Here is a 24,971-nt window from a genome sequence, read left to right as displayed (position 1 = left end):
GTTCTGTTCCGTTCCGTTCCATTCTATATTCTGTTCTGTTCTATTCTACTCTACTCTACATTCTAGTCTATTCTATATTCTATTCTGTTCTATTCTATTCTATTCTATTCTATTCTATTCTATTCTATTCCTTATTTCATTATTCTATTCCTTATTTCATTATTCTATTCATTATTCTATTCTTATTTCATTATTCTATTCTATTCTATTCTATTCTATTCTATTCTATTCTATTCTATTCTATTCTATTCCTTATTTCATTATTCTATTCTATTCTATTCTTATTTCATTATTCTATTCTATTCTATTCTATTCTATTCTATTCTATTCTATTCTATTCTATTCTATTCTATTCTATTCTATTCTATTCTATATCCTACCCTATTCTATTCTACATCCTACCCTATTCTATTCTACATCCTATCCTGTCCTATCTTATCCTATCCTATCCTACATTCTATTCTATCAACCCCACCCCATCCTATCATTAACAAACGGCACAGCTTATGACTATAATTTCAGACTCAATTACAGTCACAGGTCAAGGAAATGAGAGGATGAACGATCTAAACCAGGGTCTCCTCCGACCTTGGCAAGTTTAAGACTTCTGGACTTCAACTCCCAGAATTCCTCAGCCAGCATGGGGAATTCATCTCTGGGAGTTGAAGTCCACAAGTTTTAAACTTGCCTTGCCAAGGTCGGAGGAGACCACTGATCTAACAGCGCATATATATAGACCTGGGTGTCTGTAGCCAGATGTGTTGCAGTGCCTGATGTTTCAAACTCAGCCTTGTTTCTCACTGCTTCTATTATTGCAAGACACTTTATTTTGATCCCAAGTTATCTATTATCTGCTTCAGAGCATCTATAGAGATTCTCAGTCATTCAGGTGCTGCTTTTTTCCCCCTAAAAAAGCAACTGAACCATGTTTGTATTTTTCCTTGGGGAAGAAATGATTTTGTTTTTTCCCTTGAGAAAAAAGACGTTTTGCTTTGTCAGAAGCGAAGCTTTGTCATTGGGACTGGATGGTGTTCAGTTTTGCAGAGACAACAGCTGAAGCCTGATCGAGCACCCACAGCAGCCCAAAGAAGGAGCAAGCATCTGGTAGGATGCTAACAATGATTGATTTCTTTTTCACCCACCAAGTCTGCCAAACATGTCGGGAAGCATGAAAAAAAACAAACCATAGGAACAAAAAGCCACCTTGGTCTTGTGGTTAAGGCACCAGGCTAGAAAGTGAGAGGTACTGAGTTCTAGTCCTGCCTTAGCCATGGAAGCCGGCAAGGTGACCTTGGGCCAATCAGCAGGAGAAGGTGAGTTTTAGTCCCGCCTTAGCCATGAAAAGGTGGCTCAGTGGGTTAAGACGCTGAGCTTGTCGATCAGAAGGTCGGGAGTTTGGCGGGTTGAATCCCGAGTGCCGCATAGCAGAGTGAGCGCCTGTTACTCGTCCCAGCTTCTGCCAACCTAGCAGTTCGAAAGCACGTAAAAATGCAAGTAGAAAAATAGGGACCACTACGGTGGGAAGGTAACAGCGTTCCGTGCGCCTTTGGTGTCTAGTCATGCTGGCCACATGACCACGGAGATGTCCTCGGACAAGCGCTGGCTCTTCGGCTTTGAAACGGAGATGAGCACCGGCCCCTAGAGTCGGAAATGACTAGCACGCATGTGCGGGGGAACCTTTACCTTTACCTTAGGCAACCTTGGCTCTTTTAGGACTCGTGGACTACAATTCCCAGAATTCCTGAGCCAGCCCTGCTGAGGGGAAAGACAGAGGTTTCCAAGCTGAGCCATTGTGGCTCAGGAATTCTGGGAGTTGAAGTCCACGAGTCATAAAAGAGCCAAGGTTGCCTACGCCTAGGCCTAGGCCGCTTTATGACTCGTGGACGTCCAGTCATGCCGGCCACATGACCACGGAGACGTCCTCGGACAAGCGCTGGCTCTTCGGCTTTGAAACGGAGATGAGCACCGGCCCCTAGAGTCGGAAACGACTAGCACGCATGTGCGGGGGAACCTTTACCTTTACCTTTTAGCCATGAAAGCCAGTAGGGTGACTTTGGGCCAATCAGCAGGAGAAGGTGAGTTTTAGTCCCGCCTTAGCCATGAAAGCCAGCTGGGTGGCTCTGAATTCTAGGTGTCTGTTGAGATTCTTTCACTGGACAAGCCAGTGATTGAATTTGATGCTTACAGAGGATGGGGGGGGGGGGGTGAAATGTGTTTTTGAAAAAAAATCCCTCGTGCTGATCCAAGTCTATGAATCATCTGATGATAATTGCTCACCAAGCATGTCCCAGATTTGCATCCTATTCCTTCCAATTTATCCGGGCAGTTTATTGACAACCGTTGGAAATATAGGAGATTACGACTGACTTGCTCGGTGCCACCTTGTGGGCTCTGAAAGAAAAAATAGACCATATTGGAGAGAGAGAGAGAGAGGGAGAGGGAGGGAGGGAGGGAGGGAGGGAGGGAGAGAGAGAGAGAGAGAGAGAGAGAGAGAGAGAGAGAGAGAGAGAGAGAGAGAGAGAGATACCATTCCAGACAAGTAGATGTCCAGTCTCTTCTTGAAAACTTCCAGTGGTGGAGCACCCTCAAGTTCCAGAGGCAAGCCATTCCATTGCTTAATGGTTCTCATTGTCAGGAAGTTTCTCCTTAGTTCCAGGTTGCTTCTCTCCTTGATCAGTTTCCAACCATTGTTTCTCATCCTGCCCTCAGATGCTTTGGAGAATAGCTTGACTCCCTCATCTTTGGGGCAGCCCCTGAGATATTGGAACACTGCTGTCATGTCACCCCTTGTCCTTGTCTTCATTAAACTAAAGGTAAAGGTAAAGGTTCCTCCGCACGTGCGTGCTAGTCGTTTCCGACTCTAGGGGCCGGTGCTCATCTCTGTTTCAAAGCCGAAGAGCCAGCGCTTGTCCGAGGACGTCTCCGTGGTCATGTGGCCGGCATGACTAGACGCCAAAGGTGCACGGAACGCTATTACCTTCCCACTGGAGTGGTCCCTATTTTTCTACTTGCATTTTTACGTGCTTTCGAACTGCTAGGTTGGCAGAAGCTGGGACGTGTAACAGGCGCTCACTCTGTTACGCGGCACTCGGGATTCGACCCACGAAACTGCCGACCTTCTGATCGACAAGCTCAGCGTCCTAACCCACTGAGCCACCACGTCCCTTTTCATTAAACTAGAGATACCCAATTCCAGCAGCCATTCCTTATACGTTTTAGCCTCCGGTCCCCTAATCTTTTTTGCTGCTTTTCTCTGCATTCTTTCTAGGGTCTCAGCGTCTTTTTTGTATTTTGGTGACCAAAACTGGAGGTAGGGTCTCACCTGTGCAATATAATGCAGTTCTTACTTGATTCTGTCCCTCTGTTAATGCAGCCTAGGACCGTGTTGGCCTTTTTAGCAGCTGCCGCACACTCTTGGCTCATATTTAAGTGATTGTCCACTAGGACTCCAGGACCCCATTTGCAATTACTACTCTTGAGTCAGGTACCCCCTGTTCTATGTCTATTCTATTGTCTGCGCATTTGGCAGACAAAGTTACATAGCCAAAGATTAACAATGTCATTCGGATTTTCCATCTGCTAAATGGTGAGGCTAAGGTTACCCCAGGCTAATATCTAAATGACTGGGAAGGTCTTTCTAATTTGTTAAAATCACTTTGAAGTGAAGACAGATTTCAGGTCAGTTGAGGAACTGCTGTTTGAAAATATGAAGATGCCAATTTTGAACTCTTCTGAACTTTCTCTAACTTCGTTTTGTAGATAGAATAGAATAGGATAGAGCGGGAAGGGACCTTGGAGGTCTTCTAGTCCAGCCCCCTGCTCAAGCAGGAGAACCTATATACCGTCTCAGACAAGTGACTGTCTAGCCCAGGGGTGGGCAACCTTGGCTCTTTTATGACTCGTGAACTTCAACTCCCAGAATTCCTGAGCCAGCTGTGCTGGCTCAGGAATTCTGGGAGTTGAAGTCCACGAGTCATAAAAGAGCCAAGGTTGCCCACCCCTGGTCTAGTTTCTTCTTACAAATCTCCAGTCATGGAGCGCCCACGATTTCTGGAGGCAAGCTGTTCCACTGCTTAATTGTCCTCACTGTCAGGAAGTTTCTCCTTGAATAGTTTCCAACCATTGTTTCCGATGCCAAAGAGTTCTTACGTTCTTCATAAATAATTATCTTTTTGGGGAAAAAAACTTGGTGTGAAGCAGATCAACCAGCTTTGGAGATTTTGGTACACCAAGTGTGAGCCATTCTTTTGATGCTTTTAAATTTAAACATTAAAACTGTTCCATTGATTTAGAGCAGCCCAAAACATGTTCCACGTGTGTGTCACTGTTAGAGCAATGCCATTTCTTCCTAGTATTGAGAAATTAATATCTAGGGTCAAAAGTCCGTATTTAAAATACCTGGAAAACTCAATGTTTGGTCATTGAATTTTTTTCCATTTTTCACCCGTTTCTGGATCACCCACATTTTAAAGTCGTAATTTAAGCATGCCTAAGTATGATCATCTAAAAGAATGGGAAGATGACGTTGGTGTTTTTTTTTCTTCTGGATTAGAGAATTGGTAATTGAGAGGAAATTTCACAACATCAGGGAACAATTGATGACAAGCTGCAGTTTTGTTTCTAGTGAAACAGTTTCTTAACCTCATGAAATAGTCAAGGATCATCAAACATTTAAAGAAGGATGCACGTCTACATCATTAAAAATCAAAAGAAATAACACAGAAAATGTTCGCATCAGAAACAGCCAGCTCTCTGGGTAGTTGCAAAATATATAAAATGACAGCGCACAGGAAACTAATTCGTTTTGTTTTATTTTTGTTAGAAGCCAGATTTACAAAAGCAAACCACTGCAAAACTAAAGTACATGTTTCTTTGGATCAAAGGTATTTAAAAAACGGGAAATAGAATTGGCTGAAATCTTAACACAGCAGCAAAGAATCCTGGGGGGTGGGGGGAGAATCCTTTAATTAAAGCTGGTTGATATAGTTAAAAAAAAAATCAAGAACAGATGTTAAGAAAACAGCATATTTCCTAATTACTTCCATATGTACCAACATCTTTTCTGGTGGTGTGATTATGGATATTTACATTGTTTTATCTCCTCTTAAATTAACTAAATAACAGAATAACAGAGTTGGAAGGGACCTTGGAGGTCATCTAGTCCAACCCCCCTGCTCAGGCAGGAAACCCTATACCATTCCAGACAAATGGTTGTCCAATCTCTTCTTTAAAACTTCCAGTGTTGGAGCATTCACAGCTTCTGAAGGAAGGTGGTTCCACTGGTTAATTGTTCTAACTGTCAGGAAGTTTCTCCTTAGTTCTAGGTTGCTTCTCTCCTTGATGAGTTTCCATCCGTTGCTTCTTGTCCTGCCTTCTGGTGCTTTGGGGAATAGCTTGACACACACACCCCTTTCTTTGTGGCAACCCCTCAAATGCTGGAACACTGCTATCATGTCCTTCTTTTCATTAAACTAGAAAAATATTAATAAACCTCAGGATACGGTTTTTTAAAGAATACATGCTGGAACAATCTATTTTCTCCTTGCTTAATTTGTATATTGCTGTACTTGTAACCACAAGTCAGGGGGCTTCAAGCGTGGCCCTTTTATGACTTGCGGACTTCAACTCCCAGAATTCCTCAGCCAGCGTGCCTAGCTGAGGAACTCTGGGAGTTGAAGTTCGCAAGTCATAAAAGGGCCACGTTTGAAGACCACTGATACAGACTTTGAGAGGAGTGGACTTCAGCTCCCAGAATTCCTCAGCCAGCATGCCTGGCTGAGGAATTCTGGGAGTTGGAGTTCACAAGTCATAAAAGGGCCACGTTGGAAGATCCCTGTTATAAGTAATCCTTGACTACGAGTCATTTAGTGAACACACAAAGTTCACGATGGACACCCCCCCCCCAAATATACTTACGACCTGGTTCTGAAATTCCAACAGCACCCCCTCAGTCACATGAGCCCCCCCCCCGTCCCTCAGGTGTTCGGTAACAGGCCTCATTTACAACTGTTTGCAGCATCCCACAATGTAACGGCAATTTATGATTTTTTAATGATTTGTTTTATTTATTTTGCCAAAAACAGGCATTTACTTCTGGTTTGGGGCAAAAACGTCCCATCGTGAACTATGCATTTGCTTAATGACCCCTGGATTCACTTAATGAGGATGGCGGGTCGCTTTTTAATGCTTGCTGCTCTAAAGGCCATGAAATCAGATCCGTCAGAGGATGAACCATTTTACGACCCTCGTGACTTATGGGCAGCCTCCACTGTGGTCGTAAGTTGAAGACGGGTAAATTGACCGATGACCACAGTGGACCCCAAGTCTCCCCTTGCTAAGCAGCACAGTTGTTTTGCCCCCATTTTATGACCTTCCTTGCCACAGCGGTCAAGTGAATTATTGCCGTTGTTAAGTTAGGAACACCGTCGTTAAGTGAATCTGATCGTCCCCATTGACTTTGCTGGTCAGAGGGCTGCAAGACCTGATCCCAGGGACAACCCCCCCCTCCCCAGGCTAATTGCAACTTTCATAAGTATGAGAACTTTGGTCACACAAGACCGCTGGGGATGCTGCCACGGTCGTAAGTGTGAAAAATGGTCATAAAAGTCCCCTTTTCTCAGCGCCGTCGTAACTTTGAACGGACATGAAGGGAACGGTTGTAACTCGGGGACTTTGCCTGTAACAAGATCTTGAAAGGCAGACCTTTCTCTTCCTTCTCCTCCCTGTTTATGCCAAAGAGAGTTAAAGCAGATTCTGTTTAAGTTTCTCTCTCTTAAAGCCCGTTGACAGACAGGTACCTGGCTGAACCTTGTCGGGTTCCTCCAAGATCATCCATCCATCTCCGGCTTTCTCTGCCGAAACGGGTGTCAGTTCTCTTCAGCTGTCATGCCAGGTCATCTCCAAGGGCAGACCCGCAGAAGGCAAATTACAGTAATCTGCCTGAGGGTTGACAAGACACGAGTCTCGGTCTTCAGCACCTCGTGGTGTAGCTGGCCAACTCACCTGAGCTGGGGGTCAATGCTGGAAAATCCAGATTGGGCACTTAGGTTTGAGAGCTCTCCAGCAGTAGACTTCAACTCTCTTTCTTTCTTTCTTTTTCTTTTTCTTTTCTTTTCTTTTCTCTTTCTCTCTCTCTCTCTTTCTTTCTTTCTTTCTTTCTTTTTCTTTCTTTCTTTCTTTCTTTCTTTTTCTTTCTTTCTATCTTTCTTTCTTTTTCTTTTCTTTTCTTTTCTCTCTCTCTCTCTCTCTCTCTCTTCTTTCTTTCTTTCTTTCTTTCTCCCTCCCCAGGCAATTAAAGCTTCTTTCTTTCTTTCTTTCTTTCTTTCTTTCTTTCTTTCTTTCTTTCTTTCTTTCTTTCTTTTCTTTCTTTCTCCCCAGGCAATTAAAGCTTTTCCTTCTTTCTTTCTTTTTTCTTTTCTTTTCTCTTTCTTTCTTTCTCTCTCTCTCTCTCTCTCTTTCTTTCTTTCTTTCTTTCTTTCTTTCTCTTTCTTTCTTTCTTTTTCTTTCTTTCTTTCTTTCTTTCTCTTTCTTTCTTTCTTTCTTTCTTTCTTTCTTTCTTTCTTTCTTTCTTTCTTTTTCTTTTCTTTTCTTTTCTCTCTCTCTCTCTCTCTTCTTTCTTTCTTTCTTTCTTTCTCCCTCCCCAGGCAATTAAAGCTTCTTTCTTTCTTTCTTTCTTTCTTTCTTTCTTTCTTTCTTTCTTTCTTTCTTTCTTTCTTTCTTTCTTTTCTTTCTTTCTCCCCAGGCAATTAAAGCTTTTCCTTCTTTCTTTCTTTTTTCTTTTCTTTTCTCTTTCTTTCTTTCTTTCTTTCTTTCTTTCTTTCTTTCTTTCTTTCTTTCTTTCTCTCTCTCTCTCTCTCTCTCTTTCTTTCTTTCTTTCTTTTTCTTTCTTTCTTTCTCTCTCCCCAGGCAATTAAAGCTTCTCTCTCTCTCTCTCTCTCTCTCTCTTCCCAGGCAATTAAAACTTTTCTCTCCTCTTCTCTTCTCTTCTCTTCTCTTCTCTTCTCTTCTCTTCTCTTCTCTTTCTTTCTTTCTTTCTTTCTCCCCAGGCAATTAAAGCTCTGGGAGGTAAACAACTAAAGCCCAGTAGAAAAACTTCCCTAGTAGTCAAGAAAAGAATGCAGCGCAGAGACCCACGCTGATTGTATTAAGGTTGCGTCTTTGTCTCGTGCGCACGTTTCAGTATTTGCATTTGGCTCTTCGGCTTCCCCCAGTTGTCAGGCTGGGGAAGCACCTGAGCTCAGCACCCACTTCTCTCAAAAAAGGCTTCCAATTTACTCTTGGGCGTTGGCGTGAAACCCTGGAGAGGAGCGATGGGTCCTGAAATGACCACGTAGTAGGTCATTTACCTATAACCTGCTCTTTGCATGCTGAGTTTGTGTTGACTTTGTACCTTGCGCTTCCTTTACTGCACTTCAAGGGTGTGTTTTTCTCCAAATAATTTGCCTTTGAAATGGCAGAGTTGTCCTGCATTCAGTGGGCAGGGGGCTTACCTAAATTATCTTGGCAATCTAAAAGGTCATCGTAGGTAAAAATGCAGGGAAGGAGACAAATGAGGTGGTTGGTGTTTTTTTTGCCTTACCGCCGCTGGGCAGTATGTCACCTTAAATTCAGAGTCATCATTTTGGACCGGAAACACTGCAGCTTTGCAAGCCATTTCTCTTCTTCCCGTTTGGTTCCTATATCTGACCATATAAGTTCATGGACCAGCATGCCCATTTACGGTGATTTACAGCAGAAGACTACGAAACAATTATTCCTGACAGCTTCGCTCTTTAAAAAAAAATAAAATGAGGTGAACCAGGTGATTTTTTTAAAAAAACCAGTGGTTTTAATGTTACTGTCAAACACCTGTATTTAAAATGCAACACCAATGTATTGGTTTTTTTTAATCTTCAGACGTTGTGGGTGCTCCATCACTGGAGGCTTTCAAGAAGAGACTGGACAGCCACTTGTCTGGAATGGTATAGGGCAGGGGTAGGCAATCTTGGCTCTTTTATGACTCGTGGACTTCAACTCCCAGCTGGCTCAGGAATTCTGGGAGTTGAAGTCCACGAGTCATCAAAGAGCCAAGGTTGCCTACCCCGGTCTAGGGTTTCCTGCTTGAGCAAGGGGATTGGACTACATCAGGGCTTTTCAACCAGTGGTACGGGTACCACCTGTGGTACACTGTCACCTGGCAGGTGGTACGCGACCATCCTAGAAAAGTGGTAGCGGGGGAGGGGAATGAGCTGAACCGGTGGCAGCACCGCACAAGCCTGAGCGAGAGACGGCTGGAGCTGCAGGGCTGTCGGGGCTCAGCGGAAGCGCCAGGATCCAGCTGGAGCTCGGCACTGATCCTGGTGCTTCTGAGCCCAGAAGAAGCGCCGAGCAGCTGGAATGTTGCAGCATCTCCAGGGTCTTGTGATTTACATTCAGATGCTTGGCAACTGATTCATATTTATGACAGTCACATGACCCTGGGACATGTGAAGTGACCAAAACCTGCTGCAACTACCCAGCAGACCGGGGGGGGGGGAGAATAGAAACCAAACACCCACCACCCCACCCCCGCTGCCAATCCTCAACAGAAATGCTCACAACAATGAAAACCTTGAACAGGAAGAAGAGCACCACCAGGCAGGCAGACAGGTGTCTTGCTCGGCTGTGGCTTTTTCCAGTGCCATTGTAACTTCGAACAGTCATTAAGCGAACTGTTGTAAGTCGAGGACTACCTGTACTTCATCAGTTTTTTCCTTTTGGGGGGTCATCACGTTTTTGACACCTTGGTAGGCGACTGGTGGTACCCGGATGTTGCCATATCCTGAAAGTGGTACAGTGGGTGAAAAGGTTGGAAAGCCCTGGACTAGATGACCTCCAAGGTCCCTTCCAAGCTTGTTATTTTGGTGCCTCCATTGCTTGGTCTATACAGGTAGTTCTGGATTTACAACCATTCATCTAGTGACTATTTGAAGTAACAGCCACCCTCAAAAAAGTGACATATGACCCATTTTCACACTTACAATCATTGCAGTATTCCCATGGCCACATAACCAAAATTTGGGACGCTTGGCAACTGACTCATATTTATGACGGTTGCAGCGTCCCGGGGATCATGTGATCCCCTTTTGCGACAAGGGAAAGGGATGGATTTTTTTGTAGCATCACACCGGTAGCAAAGGGTACAATCCAAAGCGAGCTTCTGACAAACATGTGTTCCTCAATTTGCAACTTGAAGACCTGTGGGACTTCAATTCCCAGAATTCCCTAGCCAGCATTCTCACTCCCAGGATTCTGGGAGTGAGAATGCTGGCTAGGGAATTCTGGGAATTGAAGTCCACATGACTTAAAATTGCCAAGGTTGAGAAACACTGGTGTGAGTCAAGTTCAAGTCAGCCACCTGCTCATGGCTCGGATAACAAGGCCTGGATTTCTCGGTTGCCACGGAAACTCTCAGTAAGCTAGTTGAGATGGCTGGGAATTGTGGCCCTGATATGCTTGGATGATGGTTCCAGATAGGGCAGGGATCTTCAAACTTGGCCCTTTCATGACTTGTGGACTTCAACTCCCAGAATTCCTCAGCCAGGCATGCTGGCTGAGGAATTCTGGGAGTTGAAGTCCACGAGTCATAAAAGGGCCAAGTTTGAATTTCCCTGCTTGTGGACTTCAACTCCCAGAATTCCTCAGCCAGGCATGCTGGCTAAGGAATTCTGGGAGTTGAAGTCCACGAGTCATAAATGGGCCAAGTTTGAAGACCCCTGCTTGTGGACTTCAACTCCCAGAATTCCTCAGCCAGGCATGCCTGGCTGAGGAATTCTGGGGGTTGAAGTCCATGAGTCATAAAAGGGCCAAGTTTGAAGACCCCTGCTTGTGGACTTCAACTCCCAGAATTCCTCAGCCAGGCATGCCTGGCTGAGGAATTCTGGGAGTTGAAGTCCACGAGTCATAAAAGGGCCAAGTTTGAAGACCCCTGAGAAAGGGTGAGGCTGTTCTCACTAAAAAGCAGCCAAAGTCTGGTAGAATTCCACAAGTCCAGTAGATGTTAATGTAAAATCTTATAGAAAAATACAGGACTTGTTTGCTTTGCCTTTTACCCACTAATGCTTATAAATATTTTAGTATTGACAGCCTTCTTGGAACCCGTTCAAGATACACAAGGTGTAGCCCTGCCAACGTTCCGGCAGGTTAACTTGTTCCACTACATGTCTGTTTTCCTGGATGGTTTACTGGGATTCTTCTGTTTTTTGTGGTATTTTACGTTTGAGACCGAGGATTCTTTTCACGGTTGCAGGCCTTTTACACTCTCCATGAGCCTTATGAGATTGTGGCAGGATTCTAGGGCAATAAATAAATAGCACACAAATCTTAGATCCTCTTCGCTGGGGCCGTTTAAGCTCATTGGTGATTAAAGTTCCCAAAGCAGAGTTTCTCAAGCTTGGCAACTTTTAAGATGAATGGACTTCAACAAGAGTTCCCCAGCCAGCAGACTTTAAGATACGTGAACTTCAACTCCTGGAGGTCTGGCTAGGGAATTCTGGGAGTTGGTCCACATGTCTTAAAGCAGGGGTCTTCAAACTTGGCCCTTTTATGACTTGTGGACTTCAACTCCCAGAATTCCTCAGCCAGCGTGCTTGGCTGAGGAATTTTGGGAGTTGAAGTCCACAAGTCATAAAAGGGCCAAGTTTGAAGACCCCCTGTCTTAAAGCCTGCTGGCTGAGGAATTCTGGGAGTTGAAGTCCACAAGTCATAAAAGGGCCAAGTTTGAAGACCCCCTGTCTTAAAGCCTGCTGGCTGGGGAATTCTGGGAGTTGAAGTCCACACATCTTAAAGCAAGCTGGCTGGGGAATTCTGACTGTAAGTCCACCCATCACGGTTGAGAAACGCTTCCATCACTGTGGTGCTCAGTGCTACATGATCCGGCCAAGAGATTCTGGAAACCACCAACTCTTAGCTGACATTGAGTGCCGATCCAGATTCTTGCAACCCAATGCTGCTAACCTTCAGCTTCTAGTCCCTAAGGTTTTACTCTTGATCATTTCAAAACTTGCCCCACCCCTCCTGTTGTGGCGATCTTTGCTTTGAGAAGATAATCTGAGCCAAGCTGTTGTGAAAGACAGGGCGGGCATGGTTGCCCGCCTCGGATTACATTTCCTGGTTTGAGTTGCAGTTTAAATTCAGGCTAGTTATGTCACAGTCGTTGGCTTGCTTTTTAGTTGGCAGGCGGTAATAGCCTTACCTGGAGGCTTACCAACTGGTATCCTGTTCTGTTTTCTTTCTAGCAGCTTCCACCTAAAGAGGCAATATAGGTTATTTCCAAGATAAATGAACTTTCATCTTCCTAGCTGCAACCTTGCAATTGTCTCTTGACAATTTTGCTTTCCTTCTCCAGCCTCTCCCTCTTTCTTCTGCTCAGACCTAACACTCTTTGCAAGATGCGCCGTCTCCTTCAGCCTTCCGCTGCAAGCACACAACTGCCACACAAACCCATTGTCACTTGGCATTGTGAAATATTGGAAGGGCGAAGGGAGTGTGTGTGTGTGTGGGGGGCTTTTGTTTTAAAAAGGGGGATTTTTTTTAATTTTATTTTTTTTGGTTTTGCTTTTGATTTTAGCTGATGCATCTGCCTCTCCCCTTTTCCACAAAAAGGGAGGCTTAGTCATTTAGTGCTTTATTCCGGCAAACCAGCTTTGTAATTAATTCGTGAGAAAATAAATGACCTTGCTGGCTTTCTTGCAGTCAGTTCCTCTCCCACCCCCCCACCCCCGCCCTTAGCACCATCACAAACCGACATTTGCAGTGTTACCATGTAAGAAATCAGCATTTGGCGAGGGAAGGAAGGAGGGAGGGTCAGAGAGAGAGGGGGAAAGATAAAGAAAGAAAGAGGAAGGAAGGAAGGAAGGAAGGAAGGAAGGAAGGAAGGAAGGAAGGAAGGAAGGAAGGAAGGAAAAGAAAGAAAAGAAAGAGAAAGCTAGAAAAAGAAAGAAAGAAGGAGGGGAGAGGAGAGGGCTGGAAGAAGGGAAAATTTATTTTTATTTTATTTTAATTCCATTTATATCCCGCCCTTCTCCGAAGACTCAGGGCAGCTTACAAGCTTAGCAGTAGCCTTCATTCTATGTATATGCCTGCTTGTTAGGGCTTTCACACACACCCCAAGCGGCATTATTACAAAGTCAGCTTAATTGCCCCCAACAATCTGGGTCCTCATTTTACCTACCTGGGAAGGATGGAAGGCTGAGTCAACCTTGAGCCTGGTGGGACTCGAACCTGCACTAATTGCAGGCAGCTGGTGTTACTTAAGGAGGCATTAGCCCACTGCTCCACCAAGGAAGGAAGGAAGGAATACACATTTATTTATATTACATGCTCATGCGCTTGCCCACCACTTCCGCGGCCCAGTTCCCAATGGCCTGCAGCCCAGCTACAGACCAGGGGTCACAGGCTCTTTGGCTAAGATATCTGAGAAGGGCAAGGCCTATAAATGAGGGTTTAGTGCTAGCTCGTAAATCCTGCTGTATGGAGAACATCATCTTTGCAGTCAAGTCGATAACGGCTGGAAACTTATGGAGATATTTCTCCAGACTTGACCAGCAACAGATTTCCCCCCCCCCCATCTTTTGTTCTGATGCTTGGTCTGTTTGTGTGTAGGGGAGGGAATCTCGGTGCACGGGAAGAAAATAGCAATCAAAAATGAAGTTAGGATAGAAGACCTGGCCAGCTTTTGGAAAGAGGAGCAGTTGCAGAACGTCATCCTGCTGGCTGCCTTTGGGGCAGAGTGGAGAAATGTGGTTTTCCTTCAGGCCTTGGCTACTTTTCAGCCGGGCTTCCAAAAGTTTCTGTATGTTTACCAGCGAAGAGACAGCTGCGTGTCTCCGATGTTGGCCAGGACAATGACTCAGCGGTGCAGAAATTGCGAGGCCTCGCCTGATCTGTAGACAAACAGCCTCTTTCTGCAACTTCAGTTCCTGGTGATGTTTTTATTACTATTACTATTATTATTATTAACATTATTAAAGGGTTTTGCAGAGGGGGTGGGAAATTCAGCTCTCTACTGAACTTCTCCCACCTGCATTTACTCCCTCTACGGCATCTTCCCCCATCTGCTGAACCATGAAGAAAGTTTGCAGGAACTGGGTATGGATCGTCTAGAGCAGGGGTCCCCAACCCCTGGGCCGTGGATCAGTACCGGGCCGTGGCATGCCAGCAACCGGTCCACACAGACAAGCAAAGCCCCATCCACAGGATGCAGGCAGGACACAAAACCACGCACCCTCCGGCCCGTGGAAAAACCTCTCTCCACAGAACCTGTCCCTGGTGCCCAAAAGGTTGGGGACACATGTTAGCAGCGTTCCGGTTGATTGTGACCACAGGACTTTTTCAGTGCCATTCTGCTTATTGGAAGGTCCCAAAAGGGGATCATATGACCCCAGGATGCTGCCTGCCGTCATAAATATGAGCCAGTTGCCAACCGTCCAAATTTGGATCCCGCGACCGTAGAGATACTACAATGGTTGCAAGTGTAAAAAAATGGTCATAAGTCGCTTTTTCCAGTGCCATTCTAACTTTCAACAGTCAGTAAACGGATGCTTGTAAGCCTAAAATTACCTGTAAAGCCTTTATCCCCTGGTGCTTGAGCCAACTCTCCTGCAAGTCAGCAAACCAAGATTGAAATTCACGCTGTGGACTGTGGTGCTTGGAGAGAACTAAAATCAGACTCTGATGGCTGCGTTGAAAGAATTCCACCCTTAGGGAATGAGTGCGTAAGGGGTGCAGCCAAAATCTGTAACCTCAGCACACTTTGCTTATTAATACTTATTTTGCCATATTTATTTATTTATTTATTTTATTTATTTATTTATTTTATTACATTTATATACCGCCCTTTCCCGAAGGACTCAGCTAACCTATGAAAAAGTGGTACAGGGAAGGGCCGAAGCAACAGGAAAGGGATCCAGCCTTGTGTCGAATCGCTTTCCAGGCTTCCTCCCACGTTTATTTTTCCATCTGTGGGAAATGCAGTCTTGTGGGTGTCTGTCACTTGGGTCCCCAGGAATTCTTTCGAAAGGAGCAGGACCGTCATTGTTTTCCAGACATGATAATTTAGATAGGACACGTTTTACAACTGTTGTCTGACAAGCAGTCTGGAAAGAGTGCAGAGAAGAGCAGCAAAGATGATTAGGGGGCTGGAGGCTAAAACATAGGGGGAATGGTTGAAAGAACTGGGTATGTGTTGTCTGACAAAGAGAAGGACTAGGGATGATACGATAGCAACGTTCCAGTATTTGGGGGACTGCCGCAAAGAAGAGGGGGGGTCAACTTATTTTCCAAAGCACCAGAAGGCAAGACGAGAAGCAACGGATGGAAACTCATCAAGGAGAGAAGCAACCTGGAATTAAGGAGAAACAGTGAGAACCAGCCGAGCCACAAGCTGCTGGTGTAGCGCTGGCACTAGCTGAGCCACGATGTTTGATTGTCGCGCCGGCGCTAGCTGAGCCACGAGCTGGCACTAGCTGTGCCACGAGCCTTGCGCCGGCACTAGAAGCCCCATTTGCAGTTGCTCATGGCCGTTTGCAGTCGCATTAGTGTGTGCACACATGCTAGTTCCGGCACAATACTCGAAGCTCATGGCTCGGCTAGTGCCGGTGTGAGACTCACAGGTCGTGGCTCAGCTAGTGCCAGCACGACACTCGCAGCTCGTGGCTTGGCTAGCGCCAGTGTGAGACTCACAGGTCGTGGCTCAGCTAGTGCCGGCACAACACAGCTCGTGGCTCAGCTAACGCCAGCATGACACTCGCAGCTTGTGGCTCGGCTAGCACCAGCACGAGGCTCACAGCTTGGCTAGCACCGGTGCAGGGGGTACTGGCCAGCCACTCATGCGACCCAGTGGCCAAGAGGCTACGGCCCAGCAGTGGGCCACAGCCCATAGGTTGGGGACCTCTGGACTAGATGATCTCTGAGGTCCCTTCCAACTCTATGTTTCTGTGTTTCTAAATAGGAGTGCAGGAAGGATGAAAGCAAAGCAGTTCCACACATCTTCTGACAGCTTTGAAAGATTTGGCTAGAATTCTTCACTTTTAGCCTTTCTCTCACGTTTGGTCCCTTTTGCAGTCTCAGAGACAAAAATCGTACTGTTCAATTCTTTGCTCTCTTGGCATCTTCCAGAGGTTGGACTACAAGCTTCATCACCCACGAGCAGGATTGTGGCAGCTAGAGTTCTAGCCCGTTTGAACACCATTAGGACAGGAACGAAAGAAGCTATGATTGATTATTATTATTTTTCTATCAGTCCTTATAAATTGGGCCTTTATTCCACTAGACCAGAATGCCGTAGAACAGGGATGTCCAACTTCAGCAATGCATCCTGAATGAGGAACCTGGCTTCTTGCAAATTGAGTTCCTCTCTCTATACTGATGGGTTCTGTGTTGTGCACGGTTTAGAAAAAAAAAGAGAAAAATAATAATAACAACCTGTTCCTGTTTTTTCTCTCTTTGCACGTGGAATGCATTTTGTTCGATGCTTCCTCATTCTCTGCGGAGGCGGAGCAGGTTAAAAAATTCCACTGTTCACTTCTGGATTTTGGCCTTGTGATGACAAAAATATATATGACATTCCGATGTTGGCTTCATCGATTAGATAGATTTGTCGTTCTAGAAATGGCGAGTTATATACTAATGCTTGAAAGCAAAAAGTTGAGGCTGGAGTGTTTTTATCTGGTACAGAATCGGAAGTCAACGCTTTTTCTTTCTTTTTTTCCCTCTTATACCTCACGTTTTCTTTTTTTTCCCTCTCTTTTTCCTTCCCCTAATTTCTTATTTCTGTTTTCTTTTCTATTTTATATATTAAATGAATAAAAAAAAATAAAAAAACAATTTCCATTGTTCAAACCCTGCCATCCGATCCTGACTTAACCTACAAGCTACTTCAGGAGACACTGATGTGAGGTAAACTTTGACTTAACAGCCATTTGATTAGTGACCGTTCAAACAATACAAGGGCACAGAAAAAAGTGACTTTTGACCTTTTTCCCCCACTTATGACTGTTGCGGTATCCCCCATGGTCAGGGGTAGGCAACCTTGGCTCTTTTATGACTGGTGGACTTCCACTCCCAGAATTCCTGAGCCAGCATGGCTCAGCTTGGAAACCTCTCCCTTTCCCCTCAGCGTGGCTGGTTCAGGAATTCTGGGAGTTGAAGTCCATGAGCCATAAAAGAGCCAAGGTTGCCTACCCCTGCCCATGGTCATGTTATCAAAATTTGAACGCTTGGCAACTGGCATGTACTTACGACAGTTGCAATGTCCCAGGTTCACGTGATCCCCTTTTGCGACCTTCTGACAAGCAAAGAGAAAAGCAACCTAGAAATAAGGAGAAATTCCCTGACAGTTAGAACAATTAGCCAGTGGAACAACCTGCCTCCAGAAGCTGTGAATGCTCCAACACTGGAGGTTTTTAAGAAGAGACTGGGCAGCCATTTGTCCAAAATGGTAGAGGGTTTCCTGCCTGAGCAGAGGGCTGGACTAGATGACCTCCAAGGTCCCTTCCAACTCGTTGTTGTTGTTATTATTTCAATGGGGGATCCAGATTCACTTAACAACCGATTTACTAATTTACCAACAGCAGTGATTCACTTCACCACCAGGACAAGAAAGCTTCATAAAATGGGGCAAACCTCACGGAACAGCTGTCTTGCTTAGCAACAGAAATTTGGCCCTCGGTTGTGGTCATAAGCCGAGAACTATCTGTCGTGTGTTGGTGATGCTAACCTGCTTTTCAAGACCGCCCCTTCCTTCCTACCTCAAGGGGCCAAAAATAATAATAATGTGCATTTTTAAAAGTCCTTTTCAGCAAACCCTCCATCCTATAACCCCTGCCCCCCTCCCAGCTAATATTGTTTATCCTGGAAAAAATGCTACACTTCATTTTAAATCAGAATGGTTTATTAATCCCCTTGAATGAAGCATTGTTCCGCCAGTAAATGAGGTATTATTTACATCAGCACATGTATTGTGCGTTGGGCTTTCATTCTTTTCCCTCAAGAGTTTCCTTTTTTTGTCAACGGATCAATTGTTTTTGAGCCGGCCTTGTAAATGTCCTTTTCGCCCATATAAGCTTTTAATTTGTGGCTTATTGGCAAGAATAAACAATGGTTTAAGAAGAGCAGGGGTGGGGTGGGGTGGCTGGCTTTAGTAAACCAGTCTCGTGCTGCAGGTAATACTCGAATTACAAAGGCGATGGAACCCAAATTTTCCGTTGTTAAATGAGACCACTGTTAAGCGACTTGCCCGTTTTACTACCTTTCTTGCTGCGGTTGTTAAGGGAATCGCTTCCCACTGCCTCCAGAAGCGGGGAATGCTCCAACTCTGGAGGTTTTTAAGAAGAGACTGGACAGCCATTTGTCTGAAATGGTATAGGGTTTCCTGCCTGAGCAGGGGGTTGGACTAGATGACCTCCAAGGTCCCTTCCAACTCTATTTCTGTTATTTAGTAAGCTTAATAGGAGATAAAACAAATTTAAATGCCCATAATCAAAACGTCTACCCAGAAAGATGTCGGTAGAGATGGATGTAACTTTGAATGGTCATCAATTAAGGACCACCTGTATAACATTTTCTTATGTTACAGGTAGTCCTCAACTTATATTCATTTAGTGACCACTCCAAGTTACAATGTCACTGGGGGGGAAAAATGACTTATGACCGGTTTTTCACACTTACGACCGTTACAGCATCTCCATGGTCACGTGATCCATATTCGACCGCTTGGCAACCATTGTGTAATGATGGTCGCAGTGTCCCCGGGGAGGAGGGGGAAGGGACTTTGAAGGTCATATAGTCCAACCCCCTGCTCAGGCAGGAAACCCTATACCATTTCAGACAAATGGCTTTCCAGTCTCTTGTTAAAAACTTCCAGTGATGGAGTATTCACTGCTTCTGGAGGCAGCTTGTTCCACTGATTAATTGTTCTCACTGTCAGGAAATTCCTCCTTAGTTCCAGGTTGCTTCTGTCCTTGATTAGTTTCCACCCGTTGCCGGCGCTCTGGAATTTGGGGGGGGGTCCACTGTGGTCGTAAGTCAAGGACTACATGTGTGTTGTTAATTTGAATGATAGGCTTAGGTGCCGCAGTTTGCCGGGCCAACTTTGTCAAGGCAACCTTGTTCTTTCTCGCTCTTATTTTTGTTCGGATTTCAGGGAAGCTCAGCGACATGATGCCTGGGCATGTTCTGTGTCTCTTCACAAGTCTGACTTGTCAAAGGAAGGACGTGCAAGTTGTTCTGCCAGTAACCGAGGTGCGCATTTCAGATTTCGTACTGCATGCGGCGTGGAGAACAAAAGCAGACTAACTTCATTTCTGAAATAAAAGCAAATATGGGGTGTTTCCTGAAAGAAACCCACCCTGAAGCCAGACAGGAAGACTTGGAAGGGATCCTGGAGGTCTTCTAGTCCAACCTCCTGTTCCAGTAGGAGAACTAACTACCTATATCATTTTAGATAATGGATTATTCCCCCAGCGTGAGGGCAAGCCGTTCTACTAATTAATTGTTCTCACTGCCAGGAAGTTTCTCCTTAGTTCTAGGTTGCTTCTCTGCTTGATTAGTTTCCATCCGTTGCTTCTTCTGGCTGAGGAATTCTGAGAGTTGAAGTCCACAAGTCATAAAAGGGCCAAGTTTGAAGACCCCTGTTGTAATGCTTAGGGAAGGCCGTTCAGAGACGCCAGTTGTAAAGTCTTCACGGGGTTGCGAAAATGTGCTGGTGTCCCTTACTTCCTTTGTAAGCAAGGCCAAGGATCCCTGTGGGGAACAATGCGGCTCTGATTGGGGGTTGTTTACAGTCTTAACCTAGCTTCTTCGAAGTGGATTCTAGTGTTCAGACAGCATCTTCAGGGAAGGGTGCTTCGTTTGCTTGGCCAACAGTAGCGGATCGGATGTGATTCTCCCTAAGTGAATTCTTAGATTTGATTAAATGCTGCCCCTCCTTTGCTTTCCTTTTTTTAATCAAAGGGAGAGTTTGATTTCTCTAATGTAATGGACTGTTTCTTCCAGAAAATCTACTGGGACGAGTGAAAGAGTGAGGGATGAGGCAAGTGGACCAGCCTACAGTGGTCTTGCACAAATGAAGAGTTAAAAGCTGGGCTGTGGGTCGCTTTTCATGAATTATAACTATTCCGTGAATTCTTAAGTTCTCACAATTCAAAGAGAAACAGCTTCCTGTTTGCACATTTTTGGAACCTGGACTCTGTCCCTAAGCAGATTATTTAAATGGCAGTTAACTCAGTCGCTCCATTTGTAATACAGCTGCCCATATTTTGACTGTGTAGGGCAAGGGGTGTCCAACCTTTGCCACTTTAAGAATAGAATAGAATAGAATAGAATAGAATAGAAAATAGAATAGAATAGAAAATAGAATAGAATAGAATAGAATAGAATAGAATAGAATAGAATAGAATAGAATAGAATAGAATAATAGAATATGAAATGGGATGGGATAGGATGGGATGGGATGGAATAGAATAGAATAGAATGAAATAGGAATAGGAATAGAAAATAGAATAGAATAGAATAGAATAGAATAGAATAGAATAGAATAGAATAGAATAGAATAGAATAGAATAGAATAGAATAGAATAGGAGTTGTGAGTGCTCCATCATGGGAGGTTTTCAAAAATAGACTAGACAGCCATTTGACTGGGATGGTATAAGGTCTGACTGAGCAGAGGGTTGGACTAGAAGACCTCTTGAGGTCCCTTTCAGCCCTACGGTTCTATGTTCTACTTAGTCTCATCGAATGAAAGGAGCATGAAATCTTTTTACTGGTAATCGAAGAGCCTGTGTTGTTGTTTTTATAGCGCGGGCTGCAAAATTGCTCTTGCAAAATTGGGCTGGCACCTCCTTTGCAAGCAGCCAAACCCCTTTTGTTCACTTCCTTTACGGCAAAGGTTAAAAGTGGCCCTGGCTAAAATGAATGGAGTTGGACAGGTGCCCTTGCATCCTTTATTTCAGTAATGGCAATACTTCACCCCTGGCACCATCTCCCATGATAACAGAGGGCTGGATGGGTCACTTTGCTTACAGCTGCACAAATGACTGACTGCCAGGCTGTTTTTGAAGCAAACCTGATCTAGCTCTTGTCAACATTCGGGATCATGTGAGGTTCGACGTCAGGAGATTAGATGGCTAAAAATATAAGCCGCTAACGGTAAACACTGAGCTCTAAGCCATCTGAACGTAGCCAAGAATGCATGTTGGGTACAGTACATCCTCTCGGGACAAAAAGAGTCAGTGGAATGGCCTAGCGGCCCTAGGCCACTTTATGACTCGTAGACTTCAACTCCCAGAATTCATGAGCCAGCCACGCTGAGGGGAAAGGGAGAGGTTTCCAAGTTGAGCCATGCCGGCTCAGGAATTCTGGGAGTTGAAGTCCACCAGTCATAAAAGAGCCAAGGTTGCCTACCCCTGGCCTAGGCCGGTTTATGACTCGTGGACTTCAACTCCCAGAATTCCTGAGCCAGCCATGCTGAGGGGAAAGGGAGAGGTTTCCAAGCTGAGCCATGCCAGCTCAGGAATTCTGGGAGTTGAAGTCCATGAGTCATAAAAGAGCCAAGGTTGCCTACCCCTGGCCTAGGCCGCTTTGTGACTCGTGGACTTCAACTCCCAGAATTCATGAGCCAGCCACGCTGAGGGAAAAGGGAGAGGTTTCCAAGCTGAGCCATGCCAGCTCAGGAATTCTGGGAGTTGAAGTCCACCTGTCATAAAATAGCCAAGGTTGACTATCCCTGTGCTAGTTGCCTCTTGGGAAGTTTTCTCTGCCCTTCCCAATTCCAGGTATCCCATTTGTTCCTCTTCTGGAGTAGTGAAGGAAAGCACCAAATTGCAAGGCAACTTAAAGCATGGCGTGGCCTCGTTTAACGATATCTGCTTTCCAGTTTTGTCCTGTACAGGTTTATTGCTGAGGTTTTGTCCTGTACAAATTTATTATCCAGTTTTGTGCTGGAGTCCTGGAAACCGTAACACACACACCCCCAGGCAGGATGTGATCACCAGCATCTAAAGGGCATCATATTATGTTCTCCAGAAATACGATTCTAGACAACGTTAGCATGGATTGGGTCAATCTCATTCCTGTTCTGACATCTTGTTGAGACCTTGGGAAAAGTTCAGAGAAGAGCAACTAAGATGATCCAAGGCCTGGACACTTAAAACATACGAAGAACGTTTGCAGGACTTGGGTTTGGCTAGTCTAAAGAAAAGAAGAAATAGGGGAGACATGATAGCAGTGTTCCAGTATCTGAGGGACTGCCACAAAGAAGAGGAGGGGGTCAAATTATTCTCCAAAGCACCAGAGGGCAGGGCGAGAAACAGCGGTTGGAAGCTGATCAAGGAGAGAAGCAACCTGGAATTAAGGAGAAACTTCCTGACAGTGAGAACAATCGACCAGTGGAACAGAAGTTCCCTCCAGAAATCGTGGGCGCTCCATCACTGGAGATTTTTAAGAAGAGGCTAGACCAGGGGTAGGCAACCTTGGTTCTTTTATGACTCATGGACTCCAACTCCCAGAATTCATAGCTGGCTCAGGAATTCTGGGAGCTGAAGTGCATGAGTCATAAAAGAGCCAAGGTTGCCTTCCCCTGGGCTAGACAGTCCCTTGTCTGAGATGGTATAGGTTCTTCTGCTCGAGCATGGGGATGGACTAGAAGACCTCCAAGGTCCCTTGCAGCTGTATTCTATTCTATTCTATTCTATTCTATTCTATTCTATTCTATTCTATTCTATTCTATTCTATTCTATTCTATTCTATTCTATTCTATTCTATTCTATTCTATTCTATTCTATACTATTCCATTCCATTCCATTCCATTCCATTCCATTCCATTCCATTCCATTCCATTCCATTCCATTCTATTCTATTCTATTCTATTCTATTCTATTCTATTCTATTCTATTCTATTCTATTCTATTCCTGTTCTACACTATTCTACTCTAGTCTACTCTAGTCTACTCTAGTCTACTCTACTTGCTTGACAATGATTGCTGCATTTTTTAATGCTTGCTTTTCTTGATGCTTTAGTTAAGACTTTTCCTTCCCAAGGTTCTGCAATTATTTTTATTTATTTTTATTTATTTTTATTACATTTATATCCCGCCCTTCTCCGAAGACTCAGGGTGGCTTACAAGCTTAGCAGTAGCCTTCATTCTATGTATATGCCTGCTTATTAGGGCTTTCGGGGGCCCCCAAGCGACATTATTACAAAGTCAGCTTATTGCCCCCAACAATCTGGGTCCTCATTTTACCTACCTCGGAAGGATGGAAGGCTGAGTCAACCTTGAGCCTGGTGGGATGCGAACCTGCACTAATTGCAGGCAGCTGGTGTTACTTAAGGAGGCATTAGCCCACTGCTCCACCAAGGCTTATTATTCCCTGCCCTTTCTTACAATTGCCTCTTGTCTTTGGCTCTTTTGCCCGTGACTTCAGATATTCTGAATTCTCAAAGAGGCTGCTTAGAAGGAATGGGGAAGGAAACTGCTTTCTGGAGATCTAGCTTGCTAGCTCGAATTTTAAGGATGCATGATGCATCCTGATAAGCATAACCTCACCCGCAGAAGTCTTTCCTAGTTCCTTGTCTGCCACGGCTGCAAAACATCCAAACGCAACGGTGATGGTCTTGAACCGTGGAAAATAAGAGCAACTGGATGCATGTTATTTTTCCCAGAAGCTAAAGTTTGCATAATAGTTGTTTATGGAGATTCTCAGTCATCCCAAGTCATACTTATCCCAAAGCCTCTTTTTCCGAAAAGCAATTAGATTTTCGTGTTTTTTTCCCCCCTTTTGAAAATGTTTCACTTCTCGAAATGTTTTCAAAGGAAAAAAAAAAAGCCAAGAAAGTCCAGTTGCCTTTTGGGGGGGAAAAATCACCTTTGGGACATAATACTTCCATTAACGAATGGCACCTGTTGATTTATTTTTATTTATTCATTAAATTTGGGTGCCGCCCATCTCTCTATGAAGCGACTCCGGGCAGCTTGCACAAAAGGCAGTTCTCAACTTATGACAGTTCGTTTACTGACCGTTTGAAGTTAATGAGTTAATGAGCCTTGGTGGAGCAGTGGGCTAATGCCTCCTTAAGTAACCCCAGCTGCCTGCAATTAGTGCAGGTTCGAGTCCCACCAGGCTCAAGGTTGACTCAGCCTTCCATCCTTCCGAGGTAGGTAAAATGAGGACCCAGATTGTTGGGGGCAATTAAGCTGACTTTGTAATAATGCCGCTTGGGGGGTGTATGAAAGCCCTAATAAGCAGGCATATACATAGAATGAAGGCTACTGCTAAGCTTGTAAGCCGCCCTGAGTCTTCGGAGAAGGGCGGGATATAAATGGAATTTTTAAAAAAAAACAGCAGTGAAAAAAGTGACTTGCGACCGTTTTTCACACTTATGGCCATAAAGCATTCCTATGGTCACATGGTTTAACTTAGAATAGAATAGAGCTGGAAGGGACCTTGGAGGTCTTCTAGTCCACCCCCCTGCTCAAGCAGGAAAACCCATACCATCTCAGACAAGTGACTGTCCAGTCTTTTCTTAAAAATCTCCACAATTTCTGTAGGCAAGCTGTCCCACTGGTTGATTGTCCTCACTGTCAGGAAGTTTCTCCATAATTCCAGGTTGCTTCTCTCTCTGGACAGTTTCCAACCATTGTTTCTCATCCTTCCCTCTGGTGCTTTGGAGAATACTTTGACCCCCTCCTCTTCTTTGTGGCAGCCCCTCAAATACTGGAACGCTGCTATCATGTCTCCCCTATTTCTTCTTTTCTTTAGACTAGTCCAGGGGTAGGCAACCTTGACTCTTTTATGACTCGTGGACTTCAACTCCCAGAATTCCTGAGCCAGCCACGCTGAGGGAAAAGGGAGAGGTTTCCAAGCTGAGCCATGCTGGCTCAGGAATTCTGGGAGTTGAAGTCAACCAATCATAAAAGAGCCAAGGTTGCCTACCCCTGGCCTAGGCCACTTTATGACT

At 44.8% G+C, this 24,971-nt stretch overlaps 1 protein-coding gene across 10 annotated transcripts in view; it reads left to right on the top strand.

The window, feature by feature from the left end:
• The window catches only part of SLC45A4 (solute carrier family 45 member 4), a 105,591-nt gene that overhangs the window by 4,767 nt on the left and 75,853 nt on the right, over window positions 1-24,971 (top strand). For 2 of the 10 annotated variants that reach the window (XM_083360064.1, XM_083360069.1), the window contains exon 2: window positions 976-1,104. The exons of 4 other annotated variants lie outside the window; for them this stretch is intronic. The gene's annotated coding sequence lies outside the window, so the exon portion shown is untranslated. Of the gene's footprint in view, window positions 1-975; window positions 1,105-4,822; window positions 4,884-13,915; window positions 13,941-19,183; window positions 19,258-24,971 lie in introns of those variants that run through there. 4 more of the 10 variants (XM_083360070.1, XM_083360062.1, XM_083360065.1 and 1 more) reach the window with 4 other exon arrangements.

The sequence above is a fragment of the Vipera ursinii genome (assembly GCF_947247035.1).
Source record: "Vipera ursinii genome assembly, chromosome: 3".
Taxonomy (NCBI): Eukaryota; Metazoa; Chordata; class Lepidosauria; order Squamata; family Viperidae; genus Vipera; species Vipera ursinii.
The sequence above is the reverse complement of the archived record's forward strand: the minus strand, read 5'-3'. Positions and strand labels throughout refer to the sequence as shown.